The 27,883-nt window shown below is 28.4% G+C and overlaps 3 long non-coding RNA genes across 7 annotated transcripts; 1 reads left to right on the top strand and 2 right to left on the bottom strand.

The window, feature by feature from the left end:
• Positions 1-3,562: 3,562 nt before the first annotated feature.
• LOC126749542 (uncharacterized) lies at positions 3,563-7,672 on the top strand. 2 transcript variants are annotated; one of them, XR_007665117.1, is made up of 4 exons: positions 3,563-3,936; positions 5,546-5,836; positions 5,892-6,026; positions 6,098-7,672. It is a non-coding gene; the product is annotated as an uncharacterized LOC126749542 (long non-coding RNA). The 2 variants fall into 2 exon arrangements; XR_007665118.1 differs by lacking the exon at positions 3,563-3,936 and adding an exon at positions 4,727-4,826.
• Positions 7,673-10,057: 2,385 nt separating this feature from the next.
• On the bottom strand, positions 10,058-12,356 carry LOC126749547 (uncharacterized). 3 transcript variants are annotated; one of them, XR_007665131.1, is made up of 3 exons: positions 12,211-12,356; positions 11,011-11,182; positions 10,058-10,149 (listed from the first exon to the last, which is right to left on the bottom strand). It is a non-coding gene; the product is annotated as an uncharacterized LOC126749547 (long non-coding RNA). The 3 variants fall into 3 exon arrangements; XR_007665130.1 differs by lacking the exon at positions 11,011-11,182 and adding an exon at positions 10,667-10,838 and having other exon boundaries at positions 10,109-10,149; XR_007665132.1 differs by lacking the exons at positions 11,011-11,182; positions 12,211-12,356 and adding exons at positions 10,667-10,838; positions 11,183-11,311 and having other exon boundaries at positions 10,109-10,149.
• Positions 12,357-16,740: 4,384 nt separating this feature from the next.
• LOC126749545 (uncharacterized) lies at positions 16,741-27,649 on the bottom strand. 2 transcript variants are annotated; one of them, XR_007665124.1, is made up of 3 exons: positions 27,587-27,649; positions 24,582-24,834; positions 16,741-16,855 (listed from the first exon to the last, which is right to left on the bottom strand). It is a non-coding gene; the product is annotated as an uncharacterized LOC126749545 (long non-coding RNA). The 2 variants fall into 2 exon arrangements; XR_007665122.1 differs by lacking the exon at positions 16,741-16,855 and adding an exon at positions 23,607-23,721.
• Between the last annotated feature and the right edge of the window lie 234 nt (positions 27,650-27,883).

Here is a 27,883-nt window from a genome sequence, read left to right as displayed (position 1 = left end):
TTTTTGATGCCCATTTTTGGCCTCAAAAACGGACGTCGAAAACGACTTTTTCAGGATTTTCAAAGTGCTCTCATTCCCTTAGTTCTGCTCGGATCCTGTTATAACCCGGTGTTTTCGTAATCTAGGTGATCCAAATAAGACGCTGGTATACTTAGTTTGATTTCGAAAAAAATCAATTTTTGGTGAAAAATTCGATACGGGGGGGGTATACCCGAAAAATGAAAAAACCCAAACTTTGAAGGTCGATATCTCGGCTTCTATGGGAGCTATCGGGAAAATTCCAACGGTTTTGTCTTAGTTTCGTCATTCTAAATCCAACGAGACCATCCGCAAGGTCGTAGCTCTTACGATAGCCGAGATATGGCATTTTTGATGCCCATTTTTGGCCTCAAAAACGGACGTCGAAAACGACTTTTTCAGGATTTTCAAAGTGCTCTCATTCCCTTAGTTCTGCTCGGATCCTGTTATAACCCGGTGTTTTCGTAATCTAGGTGATCCAAATAAGACGCTGGTATACTTAGTTTGATTTCGAAAAAAATCAATTTTTGGTGAAAAATTCGATACGGGGGGGTATACCCGAAAAATGAAAAAACCCAAATTTTGAAGGTCGATATCTCGGCTTCTATGGGAGCTATCGGGAAAATTCCAACGGTTTTGTCTTAGTTTCGTCATTCTGAATCCAACGAGACCATCCGCAAGGTCGTAGCTCTTACGATAGCCGAGATATGGCATTTTTGATGCCCATTTTTGGCCTCAAAAACGGACGTCGAAAACGACTTTTTCAGGATTTTCAAAGTGCTCTCATTCCCTTAGTTCTGCTCGGATCCTGTTATAACCCGGTGTTTTCGTAATCTAGGTGATCCAAATAAGACGCTGGTATACTTAGTTTGATTTCGAAAAAAATCAATTTTTGGTGAAAAATTCGATACGGGGGGGTATACCCGAAAAATGAAAAAACCCAAATTTTGAAGGTCGATATCTCGGCTTCTATGGGAGCTATCGGGAAAATTCCAACGGTTTTGTCTTAGTTTCGTCATTCTGAATCCAACGAGACCATCCGCAAGGTCGTAGCTCTTACGATAGCCGAGATATGGCATTTTTGATGCCCATTTTTGGCCTCAAAAACGGACGTCAAAAACGACTTTTTCAGGATTTTCAAAGTGCTCTCATTCCCTTAGTTCTGCTCGGATCCTGTTATAACCCGGTGTTTTCGTAATCTAGGTGATCCAAATAAGACGCTGGTATACTTAGTTTGATTTCGAAAAAAATCAATTTTTGGTGAAAAATTCGATACGGGGGGGTATACCCGAAAAATGAAAAAACCCAAACTTTGAAGGTCGATATCTCGGCTTCTATGGGAGCTATCGGGAAAATTCCAACGGTTTTGTCTTAGTTTCGTCATTCTGAATCCAACGAGACCATCCGCAAGGTCGTAGCTCTTACGATAGCCGAGATATGGCATTTTTGATGCCCATTTTTGGCCTCAAAAACGGACGTCGAAAACGACTTTTTCAGGATTTTCAAAGTGCTCTCATTCCCTTAGTTCTGCTCGGATCCTGTTATAACCCGGTGTTTTCGTAATCTAGGTGATCCAAATAAGACGCTGGTATACTTAGTTTGATTTCGAAAAAAATCAATTTTTGGTGAAAAATTCGATACGGGGGGGTACACCTGAAAAATGAAAAAACCCAAATTTTGAAGGTCGATATCTCGGCTTCTATGGGAGCTATCGGGAAAATTCCAACGGTTTTGTCTTAGTTTCGTCATTCTGAATCCAACGAGACCATCCGCAAGGTCGTAGCTCTTACGATAGCCGAGATATGGCATTTTTGATGCCCATTTTTGGCCTCAAAAACGGACGTCGAAAACGACTTTTTCAGGATTTTCAAAGTGCTCTCATTCCCTTAGTTCTGCTCGGATCCTGTTATAACCCGGTGTTTTCGTAATCTAGGTGATCCAAATAAGACGCTGGTATACTTAGTTTGATTTCGAAAAAAATCAATTTTTGGTGAAAAATTCGATACGGGGGGGTATACCCGAAAAATGAAAAAACCCAAATTTTGAAGGTCGATATCTCGGCTTCTATGGGAGCTATCGGGAAAATTCCAACGGTTTTGTCTTAGTTTCGTCATTCTGAATCCAACGAGACCATCCGCAAGGTCGTAGCTCTTACGATAGCCGAGATATGGCATTTTTGATGCCCATTTTTGGCCTCAAAAACGGACGTCGAAAACGACTTTTTCAGGATTTTCAAAGTGCTCTCATTTCCTTAGTTCTGCTCGGATCCTGTTATAACCCGGTGTTTTCGTAATCTAGGTGATCCAAATAAGACGCTGGTATACTTAGTTTGATTTCGAAAAAAATCAATTTTTGGTGAAAAATTCGATACGGGGGGGTATACCCGAAAAATGGAAAAACCCAAACTTTGAAGGTCGATATCTCGGCTTCTATGGGAGCTATCGGGAAAATTCCAACGGTTTTGTCTTAGTTTCGTCATTCTAAATCCAACGAGACCATCCGCAAGGTCGTAGCTCTTACGATAGCCGAGATATGGCATTTTTGATGCCCATTTTTGGCCTCAAAAACGGACGTCAAAAACGACTTTTTCAGGATTTTCAAAGTGCTCTCATTCCCTTAGTTCTGCTCGGATCCTGTTATAACCCGGTGTTTTCGTAATCTAGGTGATCCAAATAAGACGCTGGTATACTTAGTTTGATTTCGAAAAAAATCAATTTTTGGTAAAAAAATTTGATACGGGGGGGTATACCCGAAAAATTAAAAAACCCAAACTTTGAAGGTCGATATCTCGGCTTCTATGGGAGCTATCGGGAAAATTCCAACGGTTTTGTCTTAGTTTCGTCATTCTAAATCCAACGAGACCATCCGCAAGGTCGTAGCTCTTACGATAGCCGAGATATGGCATTTTTGATGCCCATTTTTGGCCTCAAAAACGGACGTCGAAAACGACTTTTTCAGGATTTTCAAAGTGCTCTCATTCCCTTAGTTCTGCTCGGATCCTGGTATAACCTGGTGTTTTCGTAATTTAGGTGATCCAAATAAGACGCTGGTATACTTAGTTTGATTTTGAAAAAAATCAATTTTTGGTGAAAAATTCGATACGGGGGGGTATACCCGAAAAATGAAAAAACCCAAAGTTTGAAGACTCATATCTCGGCTTCTATAGGAGCTATCGGGAAAATTCCAACGGCCTTATCTTAGTTTCGTCCTTCTGAATCCAACGAGACCATCCGCAAGGTCGTATCTTCTACGATAGCCGAGATATGGCATTTTTGTAGCCCATTTTTGGCCTCAAAATCGAGGTCGAAAAAATACTCGATTTCTTAGTTCTGCTCAGATTCCCTTATAACCCGGTATTTTCGTGATCTACTTGATGAGAATAATCCGCTGTTATAGTTAGTTGGAATTCGAATAAAAAAAAAAATTATGAAAAAATTTGAAAGGGGGGTATATAATTTCTTACTGATAAACAGTGTGGGGCGGGTGGGGGATATGGGTTGACTCACTCGTTTACATGTGACCATACCTTTTATTTTTCAGCTCTCTCTGCAACGACCAGGACTAACTTCTCTTTCTAAAAATGACCGAAACAGTGGTGGGGGACGTATGTGCAGACATGTAGCACACTTTGTCATGGATCGTCTCCTTTATGGGCCCAGTATTCGGTCGGACCTGATACCTCAGTGGACGGTAGTGGTCGCTTTCTTTACCTACTTGATCAAGGACAATGTAGAGTGCAAACAGGCGGTTTTAATAGAAAACCTATTGGAGATGATTTTGGATGTCCAGCTGGACCAGAGCTGCTGGGTGCGGAAGATCGGGGTATGCCCCGGAGAATTTGAATAAGGAGCTCGTGGTGCGGTACTGCAATCAGATACTGGGCATTTCAATGAACTGTTTGGATTATCACAATTTGGGGTAAGTTTCTTAACTTTTCTCAAAAATCTTTTATAATTCTGGTATTTCTTGTTTTACGATTAAATATCGTTCATTATGATTTGTTCTGTTTTTGATCGGAAATTCGGTGCAAAAATTTTATTTTTAATATTACATCTAGTTTTCGAGAAAATAAAGATAAACTGTTTAAAGGCTTTTTTCAATTTTCTGGAAAACTGTTAGACTTAAAAATCTTTTTTTTATTGAATCTGATGGGCATTGAGGGTCCAAACGACTTTTGTTAATACAATTTTTTTTCTGCAACCAATATTTTTCCCGAAAAAAAATAAAAACCGAATTTATGAGCAATTTTCCAGGGTTAACCCTTTGCATTTTTGAGAAAGACTTTTTGCGTATAACTTTTTTTTGGTGCATTTTTCGAAAAGTTTTATATAATTTTTTTAAAGTGTTTTAAATGGTCTATCGATTTGCCAAAAAAAAATATTTTTTTTTTCAATTTTTCAAAAATTTCAAATACCTCCCATAACTCCTTTATTTTCGTTTTACGGTTAAATGTTATTCTTTGTACTTTGTTCTATTTTTAATTTGGAACAAAAAGTGTCTATAAAAATTTTGAAAATTAAAAAAATTTATCAAACCCGTAGTTCTTTCTTAAATATATAATTTAGCGGAACGACCTCTAAATTTGCTATAGTTCGTTCTATTAGAATATCGGGCGTCTTAAATATTTTATTTATTTGTGGAAATGTATGACATTCTTTAAACCCTACATTTCGGCTCGGAGTATACTTATGATTATTACTTCGTTTATCACACTTCGTTTACATTATTTAATAAAGAAGTATGGCGCTTTTGACTCCGTGGTTCCGTTAAAAGGTTTTAATCCGGGTTAGTGCTTTTATTATTAATAGGTAAGGTTACAACTGTCCTGTTTCTTGGCTAGCAATTTATGTTATCTATTTTGTTATTAAAAGGTGTTAAAACTAAGCCCATAACTGAGGTGAATTAACTGAGATTTCCCGACATAAGTGATTTCTTTGACATACGAATCCTCTTTTCTCTCTCTCATCTCTCATCTCTCTTCTTTTCTCTCGCACTTTGGCTACTGCTACTTCTCTTCTCCTTCTTCTTCTTCCTCTTTTTTAAATGCCTGGACAAAATTATTGATTTTTTACAAGCAGTTGAGCCCTAAGTTTCTTCTGCTTCTTCTTTTTCTTCTTCTTCTTCTCCCTCTTCTTCTTTAAAAACCTCTAATACCTGGATTCCGTTTACATACACTTACTTTGAATAAATCTCTACCATAAGAATTACAAATAAAACATCTAATTTTGACAGTGACAATTTATTAATTGATTGATTTTATTGACCGGCAAGCTTTTCTGTGATTATCACAGACTTTGTTTCTGGTGATCAAATCTCAATATGGATTTTAATGAGTTTTTAGTCCACATTATCAATATTGTCCATTTTCTAAGTCAATTCAGTAAAAATTCCAGGATTTATTTCTTAATAAATAAATAGGACCCGAAGAAATAACTCGACAACGAGCTACTCAACTGTAGGTTCCTTGAAAGGTTCTACTCTTAATTTAATCATTTACAAAATGATCGACCTATTCTTCCTTATCTAGGAACGAAAGCGAGCTGATCCTGGAGTCCCTGCAATCCTTCTCGAAACTCCTGAACAGTTTGCCAGGGTTCAAATTCAGTTCCTTTCAAGTTACCGGAGCAGTGAGGATCAAGTTGCTATTCGGTCAAGAGGATCCAGGTCTAAGGAGATCCTCGATCCAGTTATTAGGAGATCTGGCAACATCCCTTGGCCAGGAGACCAATTTTGAGGCATTCAAGGATCGAGTGAGATCCAAGGGAACCTCATCACTTTACTCTTGCATCTATGCAATCCAGACGTGTATGTTGTCAAGGTATGACTTTTTCGGATCATTTTACTCACTTAACTCATGCATGGACCCCATTTAGGCCTCTAAAAGTACAATCCAGAAGGTTGGCCCTTATCTGGATTTTCCGGAGGTATACCGCATGATCCAGGAGTGTTTGGGCGACGACACCGACTTGATGTTCACGGATTTTATTAAGGAGTTAATTAAACGCATAGTAAGTAAATGGCAGCACCTTAAATGTAATATTCATGCAGTTTGTTTGTGATCTATTTTGAATTTAATTAGGGATTTATGGAATCAATGATATCAAGGTTACTTGGGGATCAAATCGAGGACGAGTTGGTTTAATGGTGGTGTCTAAGCGCCAATCCCGCCCTTGTCACCGGTTTTTTCTACGCCAAACTACTAAAGTTTCACTGGAAACTGTCTGCGATAAACTGATTAGACTGATGCAAGACGAGTCAGAAGAAGTTAGGATTAAGGCAAGTCAAGCTATATCGTGTTTGTTTTTATAATTATTTATTTTTAATTTTTACAACGGGGCACCTTGTACGTAATAATAAAAAACTAAAAAAATTGTAGTTTTTGAAAAAAAAAACGAAATTTCGGTTTTTTACCATTAACATGTACTTTATAAGTTCGTAAATTTTGCATAACTTTTTTGGTATTTGAGATAGAGCTTTCATTTAAAAACTGTCAAATACTCCTTGCAAAGGGGCACCTTGTACGTAATAATCAAAAACTAAAAAAATTGTAGTTTTTGAAAAAAATCGAAATTTCGGTTTTTTACAATTAACATGTACTTTTTTAGATCGAAAATTTTGCATAACTTTTTTGTTATTAAAGATAGAGCTTTCGTTTAAAAACAGTCAACTACTCCTAGCGAAGGGGCACCTTGCACATAATTATCAAAATTTAAAAAATTATAGTTTTTGGAAAAAATCGAAATTTCGGTTTTTTACAATTAACATGTACTTTTTTAGATCGAAAATTTTGCATAACTTTTTTGTTATTAAAGATAGAGCTTTCGTTTAAAAACAGTCAACTACTCCTAGCGAAGGGGCACCTTGTACATAATTATCAAAATTTAAAAAATTATAGTTTTTGAGAAAAATCGAAATTTCGGTTTTTTACAATTAACATGTACTTTTTTAGATCGAAAATTTTGCATAACTTTTTTGTTATTAAAGATAGAGCTTTCGTTTAAAAACAGTCAACTACTCCTAGCGAAGGGGCACCTTGCACATAATTATCAAAATTTAAAAAATTATAGTTTTTGAGAAAAATCGAAATTTCGGTTTTTTACAATTAACATGTACTTTTTTAGATCGAAAATTTTGCATAACTTTTTTGTTATTAAAGATAGAGCTTTCATTTAAAAACTGTCAAGTACTCCTTGCAAAGGGGCACCTTGTACGTAATAATCAAAAACTAAAAAAATTGTAGTTTTTGAAAAAAATCGAAATTTCGGTTTTTTACAATTAACATGTACTTTTTTAGATCGAAAATTTTGCATAACTTTTTTGTTAATAAAGATAGAGCTTTCGTTTAAAAACAGTCAACTACTCCTAGCGAAGGGGCACCTTGCACATAATTATCAAAATTTAAAAAATTATAGTTTTTGAGAAAAATCGAAATTTCGGTTTTTTACAATTAACATGTACTTTTTTAGATCGAAAATTTTGCATAACTTTTTTGTTATTAAAGATAGAGCTTTCATTTAAAAACTGTCAAGTACTCCTTGCAAAGGGGCACCTTGTACGTAATAATCAAAAACTAAAAAAATTGTAGTTTTTGAAAAAAATCGAAATTTCGGTTTTTTACAATTAACATGTACTTTTTTAGATCGAAAATTTTGCATAACTTTTTTGTTATTAAAGATAGAGCTTTCATTTAAAAACAGTCAAGTACTCCTAGTGAGGGGGCACCTTGCACATAATTATTAAAATTGAAAAAATTATAGTTTTTGAGAAAAATCTAAATTTCGGTTTTTTACAATTAACATGTACTTTTTTAGATCGAAAATTTTGCATAACTTTTTTGTTATTAAAGATAGAGCTTTCATTTAAAAACAGTCAAGTACTCCTAGTGAGGGGGCACCTTGCACATAATTATCAAAATTTAAAAAATCATAGTTTTTGAGAAAAATCGAAATTTCGGTTTTTTACAATTAACATGTACTTTTTTAGATCGAAAATTTTGCATAACTTTTTTGTTATTAAAGATAGAGCTTTCATTTAAAAACTGTCAAGTACTCCTTGCAAAGGGGCACCTTGTACGTAATAATCAAAAACTAAAAAAATTGTAGTTTTTGAAAAAAATCGAAATTTCGGTTTTTTACAATTAACATGTACTTTTTTAGATCGAAAATTTTGCATAACTTTTTTGTTATTAAAGATAAAGCTTTCATTTAAAAACTGCCAAGCACTCCTGGCAAAGGGACACCTTGCACATAATTATTAAAATTGAAAAAATTATAGTTTTTGAGAAAAATCGAAATTTCGGTTTTTTACAATTAACATGTACTTTTTTAGATCGAAAATTTTGCATAACTTTTTTGTTATTAAAGATAAAGCTTTCATTTAAAAACTGCCAAGCACTCCTGGCAAAGGGGCACCTTGCACATAATTATCAAAATTGAAAAAATTATAGTTTTTGAGAAAAATCGAAATTTCGGTTTTTTACAATTAACATGTACTTTTTTAGATGGAAAATTTTGCATAACTTTTTTGTTATTAAAGATAGAGCTTTCATTTAAAAACTGCCAAGCACTCCTGGCAAAGGGACACCTTGCACATAATTATTAAAATTGAAAAAATTATAGTTTTTGAGAAAAATCTAAATTTCGGTTTTTTACAATTAACATGTACTTTTTTAGATCGAAAATTTTGCATAACTTTTTTGTTATTAAAGATAGAGCTTTCATTTAAAAACTGCCAAGCACTCCTGGCAAAGGGACACCTTGCACATAATTATTAAAATTGAAAAAATTATAGTTTTTGAGAAAAATCGAAATTTCGGTTTTTTACAATTAACATGTACTTTTTTAGATCGAAAATTTTGCATAACTTTTTTGTTATTAAAGATAGAGCTTTCATTTAAAAACTGCCAAGCACTCCTGGCAAAGGGGCACCTTGCACATAATTATCAAAATTGAAAAAATTATAGTTTTTGAGAAAAATCGAAATTTCGGTTTTTTACAATTAACATGTACTTTTTTAGATCGAAAATTTTGCATAACTTTTTTGGTATTAAAGATAGAGCTTTCATTTAAAAACAGTCAAGTACTCCTAGTGAAGGGGCACCTTGCACATAATTATCAAAATTGAAAAAATTATAGTTTTTGAGAAAAATCGAAATTTCGGTTTTTTACAATTAACATGTACTTTTTTAGATCGAAAATTTTGCATAACTTTTTTGTTATTAAAGATAGAGCTTTCATTTAAAAACTGCCAAGCACTCCTGGCAAAGGGACACCTTGCACATAATTATTAAAATTGAAAAAATTATAGTTTTTGAGAAAAATCTAAATTTCGGTTTTTTACAATTAACATGTACTTTTTTAGATCGAAAATTTTGCATAACTTTTTTGTTATTAAAGATAGAGCTTTCATTTAAAAACTGCCAAGCACTCCTGGCAAAGGGGCACCTTGCACATAATTATCAAAATTGAAAAAATTATAGTTTTTGAGAAAAATCGAAATTTCGGTTTTTTACAATTAACATGTACTTTTTTAGATCGAAAATTTTGCATAACTTTTTTGTTATTAAAGATAGAGCTTTCATTTAAAAACTGTTAAGCACTCCTGGCAAAGGGACACCTTGCACATAATTATTAAAATTGAAAAAATTATAGTTTTTGAGAAAAATCTAAATTTCGGTTTTTTACAATTAACATGTACTTTTTTAGATCGAAAATTTTGCATAACTTTTTTGGTATTAAAGATAGAGCTTTCATTTAAAAACAGTCAAGTACTCCTAGTGAAGGGGCACCTTGCACATAATTATCAAAATTGAAAAAATTATAGTTTTTGAGAAAAATCGAAATTTCGGTTTTTTACAATTAACATGTACTTTTTTAGATCGAAAATTTTGCATAACTTTTTTGTTATTAAAGATAGAGCTTTCATTTAAAAACATTTAAGTACTCCTAGTAAAGGGGCACCTTGCACATAATTATCAAAGTTGAAAAAATTATAGTTTTTGAGAAAAATCGAAATTTCAGTTTTTTACAATTAATATGTACTTTTTTGGATCGAAAATTTTGCATAACTTTTTTGGTATTAAAGATAGAGCTTTCATTTAAAAACAGTCAAGTACTCCTAGTGAAGGGACACCTTGCACATAATTATTAAAATTGAAAAAATTATAGTTTTTGAGAAAAATCGAAATTTCGGTTTTTTACAATTAACATGTACTTTTTTAGATCGAAAATTTTGCATAACTTTTTTGTTATTAAAGATAGAGCTTTCATTTAAAAACTGTCAAGTACTCCTTGCAAAGGGGCACCTTGTACGTAATAATCAAAAACTAAAAAAATTGTAGTTTTTGAAAAAAATCGAAATTTCGGTTTTTTACAATTAACATGTACTTTTTTAGATCGATAATTTTGCATAACTTTTTTGTTATTAAAGATAGAGCTTTCATTTAAAAACTGCCAAGCACTCCTGGCAAAGAGGCACCTTGCACATAATTATTAAAATTGGAAAAATTATAGTTTTTGAGAAAAATCGAAATTTCGGTTTTTTACAATTAACATGTACTTTTTTAGATCGATAATTTTGCATAACTTTTTTGTTATTAAAGATAGAGCTTTCATTTAAAAACTGCCAAGCACTCCTGGCAAAGAGGCACCTTGCACATAATTATTAAAATTGAAAAAATTATAGTTTTTGAGAAAAATCGAAATTTCGGTTTTTTACAATTAACATGTACTTTTTTGGATCGAAAATTTTGCATAACTTTTTTGGTATTAAAGATAGAGCTTTCATTTAAAAACAGTCAAGTACTCCTAGTGAAGGGGCACCTTGCACATAATTATCAAAATTTAAAAAATTATAGTTTTTGAGAAAAATCGAAATTTCGGTTTTTTACAATTAACATGTACTTTTTTAGATCGAAAATTTTGCATAACTTTTTTGGTATTAAAGATAGAGCTTTCATTTAAAAACAGTCAAGTACTCCTAGTGAAGGGGCACCTTGCACATAATTATTAAAATTGAAAAAATTATAGTTTTTGAGAAAAATCGAAATTTCGGTTTTTTACAATTAACATGTACTTTTTTAGATCGAAAATTTTGCATAACTTTTTTGGTATTAAAGATAGAGCTTTCATTTAAAAACAGTCAAGTACTCCTAGTGAAGGGGCACCTTGCACATAATTATCAAAATTTAAAAAATTAGAGTTTTTGAGAAAAATCGAAATTTCGGTTTTTTACAATTAACATGTACTTTTTTAGATCGAAAATTTTGCATAACTTTTTTGTTATTAAAGATAGAGCTTTCATTTAAAAACAGTCAAGTACTCCTAGTAAAGGGACAATTTGCACATAATTATCAAAATTGAAACAATTATAGTTTTTGAGAAAAATCGAAATTTCGGTTTTTTACAATTAACATGTACTTTTTTAGATCGAAAATTTTGCATAACTTTTTTGTTATTAAAGATAGAGCTTTCATTTAAAAACAGTCAAGTACTCCTAGTAAAGGGGAATTTGCACATAATTATCAAAATTTAAAAAATTATAGTTTTTGAGAAAAATCGAAATTTCGGTTTTTTACAATTATCATGTACTTTTTTAGATTGAAAATTTTGCATAACTTTTTTGTTATTAAAGATAGAGCTTTCATTTAAAAACAGTCAAGTACTCCTAGTAAAGGGGAATTTGCACATAATTATCAAAATTGAAACAATTATAGTTTTTGAGAAAAATCGAAATTTCGGTTTTTTACAATTATCATGTACTTTTTTAGATTGAAAATTTTGCATAACTTTTTTGTTATTAAAGATAGAGCTTTCATTTAAAAACAGTCAAGTACTCCTAGTAAAGGGGAATTTGCACATAATTATCAAAATTGAAACAATTATAGTTTTTGAGAAAAATCGAAATTTCGGTTTTTTACAATTATCATGTACTTTTTTAGATCGAAAATTTTGCATAACTTTTTTGTTATTAAAGATAGAGCTTTCATTTAAAAACAGTCAAGTACTCCTAGTGAAGGGGAATTTGCACATAATTATCAAAATTGAAACAATTATAGTTTTTGAGAAAAATCGAAATTTCGGTTTTTTACAATTATCATGTACTTTTTTAGATCGAAAATTTTGCATAACTTTTTTGTTATTAAAGATAGAGCTTTCATTTAAAAACAGTCAAGTACTCCTAGTGAAGGGGCACCTTGCACATAATTATCAAAATTTAAAAAATTAAAGTTTTTGAGAAAAATCGAAATTTCGGTTTTTTACAATTATCATGTACTTTTTTAGATCGAAAATTTTGCATAACTTTTTTGTTATTAAAGATAGAGCTTTCATTTAAAAACAGTCAAGTACTCCTAGTAAAGGGGCAATTCGCACATAATTATCAAAATTGAAAAAATTATAGTTTTTGAGAAAAATCGAAATTTCGGTTTTTTACAATTATCATGTACTTTTTTAGATCGAAAATTTTGCATAACTTTTTTGTTATTAAAGACAGAGCTTTCATTTAAAAACAGTCAAGTACTCCTAGTAAAGGGGCAATTTGCACATAATTATCAAAATTGAAAAAATTATAGTTTTTGAGAAAAATCGAAATTTCGGTTTTTTACAATTAACATGTACTTTTTTAGATCGATAATTTTGCATAACTTTTTTGTTATTAAAGATAGAGCTTTCATTTAAAAACAGTCAAGTACTCCTAGTAAAGGGGCAATTTGCACATAATTATCAAAATTTAAAAAATTATAGTTTTTGAGAAAAATCGAAATTTCGGTTTTTTACAATTAACATGTACTTTTTTAGATCGATAATTTTGCATAACTTTTTTGTTATTAAAGATAGAGCTTTCATTTAAAAACAGTCAAGAACTCCTAGTAAAGGGGCAATTTGCACATAATTATCAAAATTTAAAAAATTATAGTTTTTGAGAAAAATCGAAATTTCGGTTTTTTACAATTAACATGTACTTTTTTAGATCGAAAATTTTGCATAACTTTTTTGTTATTAAAGACAGAGCTTTCATTTAAAAACAGTCAAGTTCTCCTAGTAAAGGGGCAATTTGCACATAATTATCAAAATTGAAAAAATTATAGTTTTTGAGAAAAATCGAAATTTCGGTTTTTTTACAATTAACATGTACTTTTTTAGATCGATAATTTTGCATAACTTTTTTGTTATTAAAGATAGAGCTTTCATTTAAAAACAGTCAAGAACTCCTAGTAAAGGGGCAATTTGCACATAATTATCAAAATTTAAAAAATTATAGTTTTTGAGAAAAATCGAAATTTCGGTTTTTTACAATTAACATGTACTTTTTTAGATCGATAATTTTGCATAACTTTTTTGTTATTAAAGGTAGAGCTTTCATTAAAAAACTGTCAAGCACTACTGGCAAAGGGGCACCTTGCACATAATTATTAAAATTGAAAAATTTATAGTTTTTGAGAAAAATCGAAATTTCGGTTTTTTACAATTAACATGTACTTTTTTAGATCGATAATTTTGCATAACTTTTTTGTTATTAAAGATAGAGCTTTCATTTAAAAACAGTCAAGTACTCCTAGTAAAGGGGCAATTTGCACATAATTATCAAAATTGAAAAAATTATAGTTTTTGAGAAAAATCGAAATTTCGGTTTTTTACAATTATCATGTACTTTTTTAGATCGAAAATTTTGCATAACTTTTTTGTTATTAAAGATAGAGCTTTCATTTAAAAACAGTCAAGTACTCCTAGTAAAGGGGCAATTTGCACATAATTATCAAAATTGAAAAAATTATAGTTTTTGAGAAAAATCGAAATTTCGGTTTTTTACAATTAACATGTACTTTTTTAGATCGATAATTTTGCATAACTTTTTTGTTATTAAAGATAGAGCTTTCATTTAAAAACAGTCAAGTACTCCTAGTAAAGGGGCAATTTGCACATAATTATCAAAATTAAAAAAATTATAGTTTTTGAGAAAAATCGAAGTTTCGGTTTTTTACAATTAACATGTACTTTTTTAGATCGAAAATTTTGCATAACTTTTTTGGTATTAAAGATAGAGCTTTCATTTAAAAACAGTCAAGTACTCCTGGCAAAGGGGCACCTTGCACATAATTATTAAAATTGAAAAAATTATAGTTTTTGAGAAAAATCGAAATTTCGGTTTTTTACAATTAACATGTACTTTTTTAGATCGAAAATTTTGCATAACTTTTTTGGTATTAAAGATACAGCTTTCATTTAAAAACAGTCAAGTACTCCTAGTGAAGGGGCAATTTGCACATAATTATCAAAATTTAAAAAATTATAGTTTTTGAGAAAAATCGAAATTTTGGTTTTTTACAATTAACATGTACGTTTTTAGATCGATAATTTTGCATAACTTTTTTGTTATTAAAGATAGAGCTTTCATTTAAAAACAGTCAAGTACTCCTAGTGAAGAAGCACCTTACACATAATTATCAGAATTAAAAAAATTATAGTTTTTGAGAAAAATCGAAATTTCGGTTTTTTACAATTAACATGTACTTTTTTAGATCGAAAATTTTGCATAACTTTTTTGTTATTAAAGATAGAGCTTTCATTTAAAAACAGTCAAGTACTCCTAGTGAAGAAGCACCTTACACATAATTATCAGAATTAAAAAAATTATAGTTTTTGAGAAAAATCGAAATTTCGGTTTTTTACAATTAACATGTACTTTTTTAGATCGAAAATTTTGCATAACTTTTTTGGTATTAAAGATACAGCTTTCATTTAAAAACAGTCAAGTACTCCTAGTGAAGAAGCACCTTACACATAATTATCAGAATTAAAAAAATTATAGTTTTTGAGAAAAATCGAAATTTCGGTTTTTTACAATTAACATGTACTTTTTTAGATCGAAAATTTTGCATAACTTTCTTGTTATTAAAGATAGAGCTTTCATTTAAAAACAGTCAAGTACTCCTAGTGAAGAAGCACCTTACACATAATTATCAGAATTAAAAAAATTATAGTTTTTGAGAAAAATCGAAATTTCGGTTTTTTACAATTAACATGTACATTTTTAGATCGAAAATTTTGCATAACTTTTTTGTTATTAAAGATAGAGCTTTCATTTAAAAACAGTCAAGTACTCCTAGTGAAGAAGCACCTTACACATAATTATCAGAATTAAAAAAATTATAGTTTTTGAGAAAAATCGAAATTTCGGTTTTTTACAATTAACATGTACTTTTTTAGATCGAAAATTTTGCATAACTTTTTTGTTATTAAAGATAGAGCTTTCATTTAAAAACAGTCAAGTACTCCTAGTGAAGAAGCACCTTACACATAATTATCAGAATTAAAAAAATTATAGTTTTTGAGAAAAATCGAAATTTCGGTTTTTTACAATTAACATGTACTTTTTTAGATCGAAAATTTTGCATAACTTTTTTGTTATTAAAGATAGAGCTTTCATTTAAAAACAGTCAAGTACTCCTAGTGAAGAAGCACCTTACACATAATTATCAGAATTAAAAAAATTATAGTTTTTGAGAAAAATCGAAATTTCGGTTTTTTACAATTAACATGTACTTTTTTAGATCGAAAATTTTGCATTACTTTTTTGTTATTAAAGATAAAGCTTTCATTTAAAAACTGCCAAGCACTCCTGGCAAAGGGGCACCTTGCACATAATTATCAAAATTGAAAAAATTATAGTTTTTGAGAAAAATCGAAATTTCGGTTTTTTACAATTAACATGTACTTTTTTAGATCGAAAATTTTGCATATTTTTTTTGTTATTAAAGATAGAGCTTTTATTTAAAAACAGTCAAGTACTCCTAGTGAAGGGGCACCTTGCACATAATTATCAAAATTGAAAAAATTATAGTTTTTAAGAAAAATCGAAAAATCGGTTTTTTACAATTAACATGTACTTTTTTAGATCGAAAATTTTGCATAACTTTTTTGATATTAAAGATAGAGCTTTCATTTAAAAACAGTCAAGTACTCCTAGTGAAGAAGCACCTTACACATAATTATCAGAATTAAAAAAATTATAGTTTTTGAGAAAAATCGAAATTTCGGTTTTTTACAATTAACATGTACTTTTTTAGATCGAAAATTTTGCATAACTTTTTTGTTATTAAAGATAGAGCTTTCATTTAAAAACAGTCAAGTACTCCTAGTGAAGGGACACCTTGCACATAATTATCAAAATTGAAAAAATTATAGTTTTTGAGAAAAATCGAAATTTCGGTTTTTTACAATTACCATGTACTTTTTTAGATCGAAAATTTTGCATTACTTTTTTGTTATTAAAGATAAAGCTTTCATTTAAAAACTGCCAAGCACTCCTGGCAAAGGGGCACCTTGCACATAATTATTAAAATTGAAAAAATTGTAGTTTTTGAAGAAAATCGAAATTTCGGTTTTTTACAATTAACATGTACTTTTTTAGATCGAAAATTTTGCATATTTTTTTTGTTATTAAAGATAGAGCTTTTATTTAAAAACAGTCAAGTACTCCTAGTGAAGGGGCACCTTGCACATAATTATCAAAATTGAAAAAATTATAGTTTTTAAGAAAAATCGAAAAATCGGTTTTTTACAATTAACATGTACTTTTTTAGATCGAAAATTTTGCATAACTTTTTTGTTATTAAAGATAGAGCTTTCATTTAAAAACAGTCAAGTACTCCTAGTGAAGAAGCACCTTACACATAATTATCAGAATTAAAAAAATTATAGTTTTTGAGAAAAATCGAAATTTCGGTTTTTTACAATTAACATGTACTTTTTTAGATCGAAAATTTTGCATAACTTTTTTGTTATTAAAGATAGAGCTTTCATTTAAAAACAGTCAAGTACTCCTAGTGAAGGGGCACCTTGCACATAATTATCAAAATTGAAAAAATTATAGTTTTTGAGAAAAATCGAAATTTCGGTTTTTTACAAATACCATGTACTTTTTTAGATCGAAAATTTTGCATAACTTTTTTGTTATTTAAGATAGAGCTTTCATTTAAAAACTGTTAAGTAGTCCTAGCAAAGGGGCACCTTGCACATAATTATCAAAATTGAAAAAATTATAGTTTTTGAGAAAAATCGAAATTTTGGTTTTTTACAATTAACATGTACTTTTTTAGATCGAAAATTTTGCATAACTTTTTTGTTATTAAAGATAGAGCTTTCATTTAAAAACGGCCAAGTACTCCTCGCAAAGGGGCACCTTGCACATAATTATCAAAATTGAAAAAATTATAGTTTTTGAGAAAAATCGAAATTTTGGTTTTTTACAATTAACATGTACTTTTTTAGATCAAAAATTTTGCATAACTTTTTTGTTATTAAAGATAAAGCTTTCATTTAAAAACTGCCAAGTACTCCTCGCAAAGAGGCACCTTGCACATAATTATCAAAATTGAAAAAATTATAGTTTTTGAGAAAAATCGAAATTTCGATTTTTTACAATTAACATGTACTTTTTTAGATCAAAAATTTTGCATAACTTTTTTGTTATTAAAGATAGAGCTTTCATTTAAAAACTGTTAAGTAGTCCTAGCAAAGGGGCACCTTGCACATAATTATCAAAACTGAAAAAATTATAGTTTTTGAGAAAAATCGAAATTTTGGTTTTTTACAATTAACATGTACTTTTTTAGATCGAAAATTTTGCATAACTTTTTTGTTATTAAAGATAGAGCTTTCATTTAAAAACGGCTAAGTACTCCTCGCAAAGGGGCACCTTGCACATAATTATCAAAATTGAAAAAATTATAGTTTTTGAGAAAAATCGAAATTTCGATTTTTTACAATTAACATGTACTTTTTTAGATCAAAAATTTTGCATAACTTTTTTGTTATTAAAGATAGAGCTTTCTTTTAAAAACTGTTAAATACTCCTAGCGAAGGGGCACCTTGTACGTAATAATCAAAAACTAAAAAAATTGTAGTTTTTGAGAAAAATTGAAATTTCGGTTTTTTACAATTACCATGTACTTTTTTAGATCGAAAATTTTGCATAACTTTTTTGTTATTAAAGATAAAGCTTTCATTTAAAAACTGCCAAGCACTCCTGGCAAAGGGGCACCTTGCACATAATTATTAAAATTGAAAAAATTGTAGTTTTTAAAGAAAATCGAAATTTCGGTTTTTTACAATTAACATGTACTTTTTTAGATCGAAAATTTTGCATATTTTTTTTGTTATTAAAGATAGAGCTTTTATTTAAAAACAGTCAAGTACTCCTAGTGAAGGGGCACCTTGCACATAATTGTCAAAATTGAAAAATTATAGTTTTTGAGAAAAATCGAAATTTCGGTTTTTTACAATTAAGTATTTTTAGATCGAAAATTTTGCATAACTTTCTTGTTATTAAAGATAGAGCTTACATTTAAAAACTGCCAAGTACTCCTAGTGAAGGGGCACCTTGCACATAATTATCAAAATTTAAAAAATTATAGTTTTTGAGAAAAATCGAAATTTCGGTTTTTTACAATTAACATGTACTTTTTTAGATCGACAATTTTGCATAACTTTTTTGTTATTAAAGATAGAGCTTTCATTTAAAAACTGTCAAATACTACTTGCAAAGGGACACCTTGTACGTAATAACCAAAAACTAAAAAAATTGTAGTTTTTGAAAAAAATCGAAATTTCGGTTTTTTACAATTAACATGTAATTTTTTAGATGGAAAATTTTGCATAACTTTTTTGTTATTAAAGATAAAGCTTTCGTTTAAAAACTGCCAAGCACTCCTAGTGAAGGGGCACCTTGCACATAATTATTATAATTGAAAAAATTATAGTTTTTGAGAAAAATCGAAATTTCCGTTTTTTACAATTAACATGTACTTTATAAGATTGTAAATTTTGCATAACTTTTTTGTTATTAAAGATAGAGCTTTCATTTAAAAACAGTCAAGTACTCCTAGTGAAGAAGCACCTTACACATAATTATCAGAATTAAAAAAATTATAGTTTTTGAGAAAAATCGAAATTTCGGTTTTTTACAATTAACATGTACTTTTTTAGATCGAAAATTTTGCATAACTTTTTTGTTATTAAAGATAGAGCTTTCATTTAAAAACAGTCAAGTACTCCTAGTGAAGAAGCACCTTACACATAATTATCAGAATTAAAAAAATTATAGTTTTTGAGAAAAATCGAAATTTCGGTTTTTTACAATTAACATGTACTTTTTTAGATCGAAAATTTTGCATAACTTTTTTGTTATTAAAGATAGAGCTTTCATTTAAAAACAGTCAAGTACTCCTAGTGAAGAAGCACCTTACACATAATTATCAGAATTAAAAAAATTATAGTTTTTGAGAAAAATCGAAATTTCGGTTTTTTACAATTAACATGTACTTTTTTAGATAGAAAATTTTGCATAACTTTTTTGTTATTAAAGATAGAGCTTTCATTTAAAAACAGTCAAGTACTCCTAGTGAAGAAGCACCTTACACATAATTATCAGAATTAAAAAAATTATAGTTTTTGAGAAAAATCGAAATTTCGGTTTTTTACAATTAACATGTACTTTTTTAGATCGAAAATTTTGCATAACTTTTTTGTTATTAAAGATAGAGCTTTCATTTAAAAACAGTCAAGTACTCCTAGTGAAGAAGCACCTTACACATAATTATCAGAATTAAAAAAATTATAGTTTTTGAGAAAAATCGAAATTTCCGTTTTTTACAATTAACATGTACTTTATAAGATTGTAAATTTTGCATAACTTTTTTGTTATTAAAGATAGAGCTTTCATTTAAAAACAGTCAAGTACTCCTAGTGAAGAAGCACCTTACACATAATTATCAGAATTAAAAAAATTATAGTTTTTGAGAAAAATCGAAATTTCCGTTTTTTACAATTAACATGTACTTTATAAGATTGTAAATTTTGCATAACTTTTTTGTTATTAAAGATAGAGCTTTCATTTAAAAACAGTCAAGTACTCCTAGTGAAGAAGCACCTTACACATAATTATCAGAATTAAAAAAATTATAGTTTATGAGAAAAATCGAAATTTCGGTTTTTTACAATTAACATGTACTTTTTTAGATCGAAAATTTTGCATAACTTTTTTGTTATTAAAGATAGAGCTTTCATTTAAAAACAGTCAAGTACTCCTAGTGAAGAAGCACCTTACACATAATTATCAGAATTAAAAAAATTATAGTTTTTGAGAAAAATCGAAATTTCGGTTTTTTACAATTAACATGTACTTTTTTAGATCGAAAATTTTGCATAACTTTTTTGTTATTAAAGATAGAGCTTTCATTTAAAAACTGCCAAGCACTCCTGGCAAAGGGGCACCTTGCACATAATTATCAAAATTGAAAAAATTATAGTTTTTGAGAAAAATCGAAATTTCGGTTTTTTACAATTAACATGTACTTTTTTAGATCGAAAATTTTGCATATTTTTTTTGTTATTAAAGATAGAGCTTTTATTTAAAAACAGTCAAGTACTCCTAGTGAAGGGGCACCTTGCACATAATTATCAAAATTGAAAAAATTATAGTTTTTAAGAAAAATCGAAAAATCGGTTTTTTACAATTAACATGTACTTTTTTAGATCGAAAATTTTGCATAACTTTTTTGATATTAAAGATAGAGCTTTCATTTAAAAACAGTCAAGTACTCCTAGTGAAGAAGCACCTTACACATAATTATCAGAATTAAAAAAATTATAGTTTTTGAGAAAAATCGAAATTTCGGTTTTTTACAATTAACATGTACTTTTTTAGATCGAAAATTTTGCATAACTTTTTTGTTATTAAAGATAGAGCTTTCATTTAAAAACAGTCAAGTACTCCTAGTGAAGGGGCACCTTGCACATAATTATCAAAATTGAAAAAATTATAGTTTTTGAGAAAAATCGAAATTTCGGTTTTTTACAATTACCATGTACTTTTTTAGATCGAAAATTTTGCATAACTTTTTTGTTATTTAAGATAGAGCTTTCATTTAAAAACAGTCAAGTACTCCTAGTGAAGGGGCACCTTGCACATAATTATCAAAATTGAAAAAATTATAGTTTTTGAGAAAAATCGAAATTTCGGTTTTTTACAATTACCATGTACTTTTTTAGATCGAAAATTTTGCATTACTTTTTTGTTATTAAAGATAAAGCTTTCATTTAAAAACTGCCAAGCACTCCTGGCAAAGGGGCACCTTGCACATAATTATTAAAATTGAAAAAATTGTAGTTTTTGAAGAAAATCGAAATTTCGGTTTTTTACAATTAACATGTACTTTTTTAGATCGAAAATTTTGCATAACTTTTTTGTTATTAAAGATAGAGCTTTCATTTAAAAACAGTCAAGTACTCCTAGTGAAGAAGCACCTTACACATAATTATCAGAATTAAAAAAATTATAGTTTTTGAGAAAAATCGAAATTTCGGTTTTTTACAATTAACATGTACTTTTTTAGATCGAAAATTTTGCATAACTTTCTTGTTATTAAAGATAGAGCTTTCATTTAAAAACAGTCAAGTACTCCTAGTGAAGAAGCACCTTACACATAATTATCAGAATTAAAAAAATTATAGTTTTTGAGAAAAATCGAAATTTCGGTTTTTTACAATTAAGTATTTTTAGATCGAAAATTTTGCATAACTTTCTTGTTATTAAAGATAGAGCTTACATTTAAAAACTGCCAAGCACTCCTGGCAAAGGGGCACCTTGCACATAATTATCAAAATTGAAAAAATTATAGTTTTTGAGAAAAATCGAAAAATCGGTTTTTTACAATTAACATGTACTTTTTTAGATCGAAAATTTTGCATAACTTTTTTGTTATTAAAGATAAAGCTTTCATTTAAAAACTGCCAAGCACTCCTGGCAAAGGGGCACCTTGCACATAATTATTAAAATTGAAAAAATTGTAGTTTTTGAAGAAAATCGAAATTTCGGTTTTTTACAATTAACATGTACTTTTTTAGATCGAAAATTTTGCATAACTTTTTTGTTATTAAAGATAGAGCTTTCATTTAAAAACAGTCAAGTACTCCTAGTGAAGAAGCACCTTACACATAATTATCAGAATTAAAAAAATTATAGTTTTTGAGAAAAATCGAAATTTCGGTTTTTTACAATTAACATGTACTTTTTTAGATCGAAAATTTTGCATATTTTTTTTGTTATTAAAGATAGAGCTTTTATTTAAAAACAGTCAAGTACTCCTAGTGAAGGGGCACCTTGCACATAATTATCAAAATTGAAAAAATTATAGTTTTTGAGAAAAATCGAAATTTCGGTTTTTTACAATTAAGTATTTTTAGATCGAAAATTTTGCATAACTTTCTTGTTATTAAAGATAGAGCTTACATTTAAAAACTGCCAAGCACTCCTGGCAAAGGGGCACCTTGCACATAATTATCAAAATTGAAAAAATTATAGTTTTTGAGAAAAATCGAAAAATCGGTTTTTTACAATTAACATGTACTTTTTTAGATCGAAAATTTTGCATAACTTTTTTGTTATTAAAGATAAAGCTTTCATTTAAAAACTGCCAAGCACTCCTGGCAAAGGGGCACCTTGCACATAATTATTAAAATTGAAAAAATTGTAGTTTTTGAAGAAAATCGAAATTTCGGTTTTTTACAATTAACATGTACTTTTTTAGATCGAAAATTTTGCATAACTTTTTTGTTATTAAAGATAGAGCTTTCATTTAAAAACAGTCAAGTACTCCTAGTGAAGAAGCACCTTACACATAATTATCAGAATTAAAAAAATTATAGTTTTTGAGAAAAATCGAAATTTCGGTTTTTTACAATTAACATGTACTTTTTTAGATCGAAAATTTTGCATAACTTTCTTGTTATTAAAGATAGAGCTTTCATTTAAAAACAGTCAAGTACTCCTAGTGAAGAAGCACCTTACACATAATTATCAGAATTAAAAAAATTATAGTTTTTGAGAAAAATCGAAATTTCGGTTTTTTACAATTAACATGTACTTTTTTAGATCGAAAATTTTGCATAACTTTTTTGTTATTAAAGATAGAGCTTTCATTTAAAAACAGTCAAGTACTCCTAGTGAAGAAGCACCTTACACATAATTATCAGAATTAAAAAAATTATAGTTTTTGAGAAAAATCGAAATTTCGGTTTTTTACAATTAACATGTACTTTTTTAGATCGAAAATTTTGCATAACTTTTTTGTTATTAAAGATAGAGCTTTCATTTAAAAACAGTCAAGTACTCCTAGTGAAAAAGCACCTTACACATAATTATCAGAATTAAAAAAATTATAGTTTTTGAGAAAAATCGAAATTTCGGTTTTTTACAATTAACATGTACTTTTTTAGATCGAAAATTTTGCATAACTTTTTTGTTATTAAAGATAGAGCTTTCATTTAAAAACAGTCAAGTACTCCTAGTGAAGAAGCACCTTACACATAATTATCAGAATTAAAAAAATTATAGTTTTTGAGAAAAATCGAAATTTCGGTTTTTTACAATTAACATGTACTTTTTTAGATCGAAAATTTTGCATTACTTTTTTGTTATTAAAGATAAAGCTTTCATTTAAAAACTGCCAAGCACTCCTGGCAAAGGGGCACCTTGCACATAATTATCAAAATTGAAAAAATTATAGTTTTTGAGAAAAATCGAAATTTCGGTTTTTTACAATTAACATGTACTTTTTTAGATCGAAAATTTTGCATAACTTTTTTGTTATTAAAGATAGAGCTTTCATTTAAAAACAGTCAAGTACTCCTAGTGAAGGGGCACCTTGCACATAATTATCAAAATTGAAAAAATTATAGTTTTTAAGAAAAATCGAAAAATCGGTTTTTTACAATTAACATGTACTTTTTTAGATCGAAAATTTTGCATAACTTTTTTGATATTAAAGATAGAACTTTCATTTAAAAACAGTCAAGTACTCCTAGTGAAGAAGCACCTTACACATAATTATCAGAATTAAAAAAATTATAGTTTTTGAGAAAAATCGAAATTTCGGTTTTTTACAATTAACATGTACTTTTTTAGATCGAAAATTTTGCATAACTTTTTTGTTATTTAAGATAGAGCTTTCATTTAAAAACAGTCAAGTACTCCTAGTGAAGGGGCACCTTGCACATAATTATCAAAATTGAAAAAATTATAGTTTTTGAGAAAAATCGAAATTTCGGTTTTTTACAATTACCATGTACTTTTTTAGATCGAAAATTTTGCATTACTTTTTTGTTATTAAAGATAGAACTTTCATTTAAAAACAGTCAAGTACTCCTAGTGAAGAAGCACCTTACACATAATTATCAGAATTAAAAAAATTATAGTTTTTGAGAAAAATCGAAATTTCGGTTTTTTACAATTAACATGTACTTTTTTAGATCGAAAATTTTGCATAACTTTTTTGTTATTAAAGATAGAGCTTTCATTTAAAAACAGTCAAGTACTCCTAGTGAAGGGGCACCTTGCACATAATTATCAAAATTGAAAAAATTATAGTTTTTGAGAAAAATCGAAATTTCGGTTTTTTACAATTACCATGTACTTTTTTAGATCGAAAATTTTGCATAACTTTTTTGTTATTTAAGATAGAGCTTTCATTTAAAAACAGTCAAGTACTCCTAGTGAAGGGGCACCTTGCACATAATTATCAAAATTGAAAAAATTATAGTTTTTGAGAAAAATCGAAATTTCGGTTTTTTACAATTACCATGTACTTTTTTAGATCGAAAATTTTGCATTACTTTTTTGTTATTAAAGATAAAGCTTTCATTTAGAAACTGCCAAGCACTCCTGGCAAAGGGGCACCTTGCACATAATTATTAAAATTGAAAAAATTGTAGTTTTTGAAGAAAATCGAAATTTCGGTTTTTTACAATTAACATGTACCTTTTTAGATCGAAAATTTTGCATATTTTTTTTGTTATTAAAGATAGAGCTTTTATTTAAAAACAGTCAAGTACTCCTAGTGAAGAAGCACCTTACACATAATTATCAGAATTAAAAAAATTATAGTTTTTGAGAAAAATCGAAATTTCGGTTTTTTACAATTAACATGTACTTTTTTAGATCGAAAATTTTGCATAACTTTTTTGTTATTAAAGATAGAGCTTTCATTTAAAAACAGTCAAGTACTCCTAGTGAAGGGGCACCTTGCACATAATTATCAAAATTGAAAAAATTATAGTTTTTGAGAAAAATCGAAATTTCGGTTTTTTACAATTACCATGTACTTTTTTAGATCGAAAATTTTGCATAACTTTTTTGTTATTTAAGATAGAGCTTTCATTTAAAAACTGTTAAGTAGTCCTAGCAAAGGGGCACCTTGCACATAATTATCAAAATTGAAAAAATTATAGTTTTTGAGAAAAATCGAAATTTTGGTTTTTTACAATTAACATGTACTTTTTTAGATCGAAAATTTTGCATAACTTTTTTGTTATTAAAGATAGAGCTTTCATTTAAAAACGGCCAAGTACTCCTCGCAAAGGGGCACCTTGCACATAATTATCAAAATTGAAAAAATTATAGTTTTTGAGAAAAATCGAAATTTCGATTTTTTACAATTAACATGTACTTTTTTAGATCAAAAATTTTGCATAACTTTTTTGTTATTAAAGATAAAGCTTTCATTTAAAAACTGCCAAGTACTCCTCGCAAAGAGGCACCTTGCACATAATTATCAAAATTGAAAAAATTATAGTTTTTGAGAAAAATCGAAATTTCGATTTTTTACAATTAACATGTACTTTTTTAGATCAAAAATTTTGCATAACTTTTTTGTTATTAAAGATAGAGCTTTCATTTAAAAACTGTTAAGTAGTCCTAGCAAAGGGGCACCTTGCACATAATTATCAAAAACTGAAAAAATTGTTGTTTTTGAAAAAAATCGAAATTTCGGTTTTTTACAATTAACATGTACTTTTTTAGATCGAAAATTTTGCATAACTTTTTTGTTATTAAAGATAGAGCTTTCATTTAAAAACAGTCAAGTACTCCTAGTAAAGGGACAATTTGCACATAATTATCAAAATTAAAAAAATTATAGTTTTTGAGAAAAATCGAAATTTCGGTTTTTTACAATTAACATGTACTTTTTTAGATCGAAAATTTTGCATAACTTTTTTGTTATTAATGATAGAGCTTTCATTTAAAAACAGTCAAGTACTCCTAGTAAAGGGAAATTTGCACATAATTATCAAAATTTAAAAAATTATAGTTTTTGAGAAAAATCGAAATTTTGGTTTTTTACAATTATCATGTACTTTTTTAGATCGAAAATTTTGCATAACTTTTTTGTTAATAAAGATAGAGCTTTCATTTAAAAACAGTCAAGTACTCCTAGTAAAGGGAAATTTGCACATAATTATCAAAATTTAAAAATTTATAGTTTTTGAGAAAAATCGAAATTTCGGTTTTTTACAATTAACATGTACTTTTTTAGATCGAAAATTTTGCATAACTTTTTTGGTATTAAAGATAGAGCTTTCATTTAAAAACAGTCAAGTACTCCTAGTGAAGGGGCACCTTGCACATAATTATCAAAATTTAAAAAATTAGAGTTTTTGAGAAAAATCGAAATTTCGGTTTTTTACAATTAACATGTACTTTTTTAGATCGAAAATTTTGCATAACTTTTTTGTTATTAAAGATAGAGCTTTCATTTAAAAACAGTCAAGTACTCCTAGTAAAGGGACAATTTGCACATAATTATCAAAATTGAAACAATTATAGTTTTTGAGAAAAATCGAAATTTCGGTTTTTTACAATTAACATGTACTTTTTTAGATCGAAAATTTTGCATAACTTTTTTGTTATTAAAGATAGAGCTTTCATTTAAAAACAGTCAAGTACTCCTAGTAAAGGGGCAATTTGCACATAATTATCAATATTAAAACAATTATAGTTTTTGAGAAAAATCGAAATTTCGGTTTTTTACAATTAACATGTACTTTTTTAGATCGAAAATTTTGCATAACTTTTTTGTTATTAAAGATAGAGCTTTCATTTAAAAACAGTCAAGTACTCCTCGCAAAGGGGCACCTTGCACATAATTATCAAAATTGAAAAAATTATAGTTTTTGAGAAAAATCGAAATTTCGATTTTTTACAATTAACATGTACTTTTTTAGATCAAAAATTTTGCATAACTTTTTTGTTATTAAAGATAGAGCTTTCTTTTAAAAACTGTTAAATACTCCTAGCGAAGGGGCACCTTGTACGTAATAATCAAAAACTAAAAAAATTGTAGTTTTTGAGAAAAATTGAAATTTCGGTTTTTTACAATTACCATGTACTTTTTTAGATCGAAAATTTTGCATAACTTTTTTGTTATTAAAGATAAAGCTTTCATTTAAAAACTGCCAAGCACTCCTGGCAAAGGGGCACCTTGCACATAATTATCAAAATTGAAAAAATTATAGTTTTTGAGAAAAATCGAAATTTCGGTTTTTTACAATTAACATGTACTTTTTTAGATCGAAAATTTTGCATATTTTTTTTGTTATTAAAGATAGAGCTTTCATTTAAAAACTGCCAAGCACTCCTGGCAAAGGGGCACCTTGCACATAATTATTAAAATTGAAAAAATTGTAGTTTTTAAAGAAAATCGAAATTTCGGTTTTTTACAATTAACATGTACTTTTTTAGATCGAAAATTTTGCATATTTTTTTTGTTATTAAAGATAGAGCTTTTATTTAAAAACAGTCAAGTACTCCTAGTGAAGGGGCACCTTGCACATAATTATCAAAATTGAAAAATTATAGTTTTTGAGAAAAATCGAAATTTCGGTTTTTTACAATTAAGTATTTTTAGATCGAAAATTTTGCATAACTTTCTTGTTATTAAAGATAGAGCTTACATTTAAAAACTGCCAAGTACTCCTAGTGAAGGGGCACCTTGCACATAATTATCAAAATTTAAAAAATTATAGTTTTT

The sequence above is a fragment of the Anthonomus grandis genome, unplaced genomic scaffold (assembly GCF_022605725.1).
Source record: "Anthonomus grandis grandis unplaced genomic scaffold, icAntGran1.3 ctg00000290.1, whole genome shotgun sequence".
NCBI lineage: Eukaryota > Metazoa > Arthropoda > Insecta > Coleoptera > Curculionidae > Anthonomus > Anthonomus grandis.
This window is presented reverse-complemented; position numbering and strand designations above follow the sequence as displayed.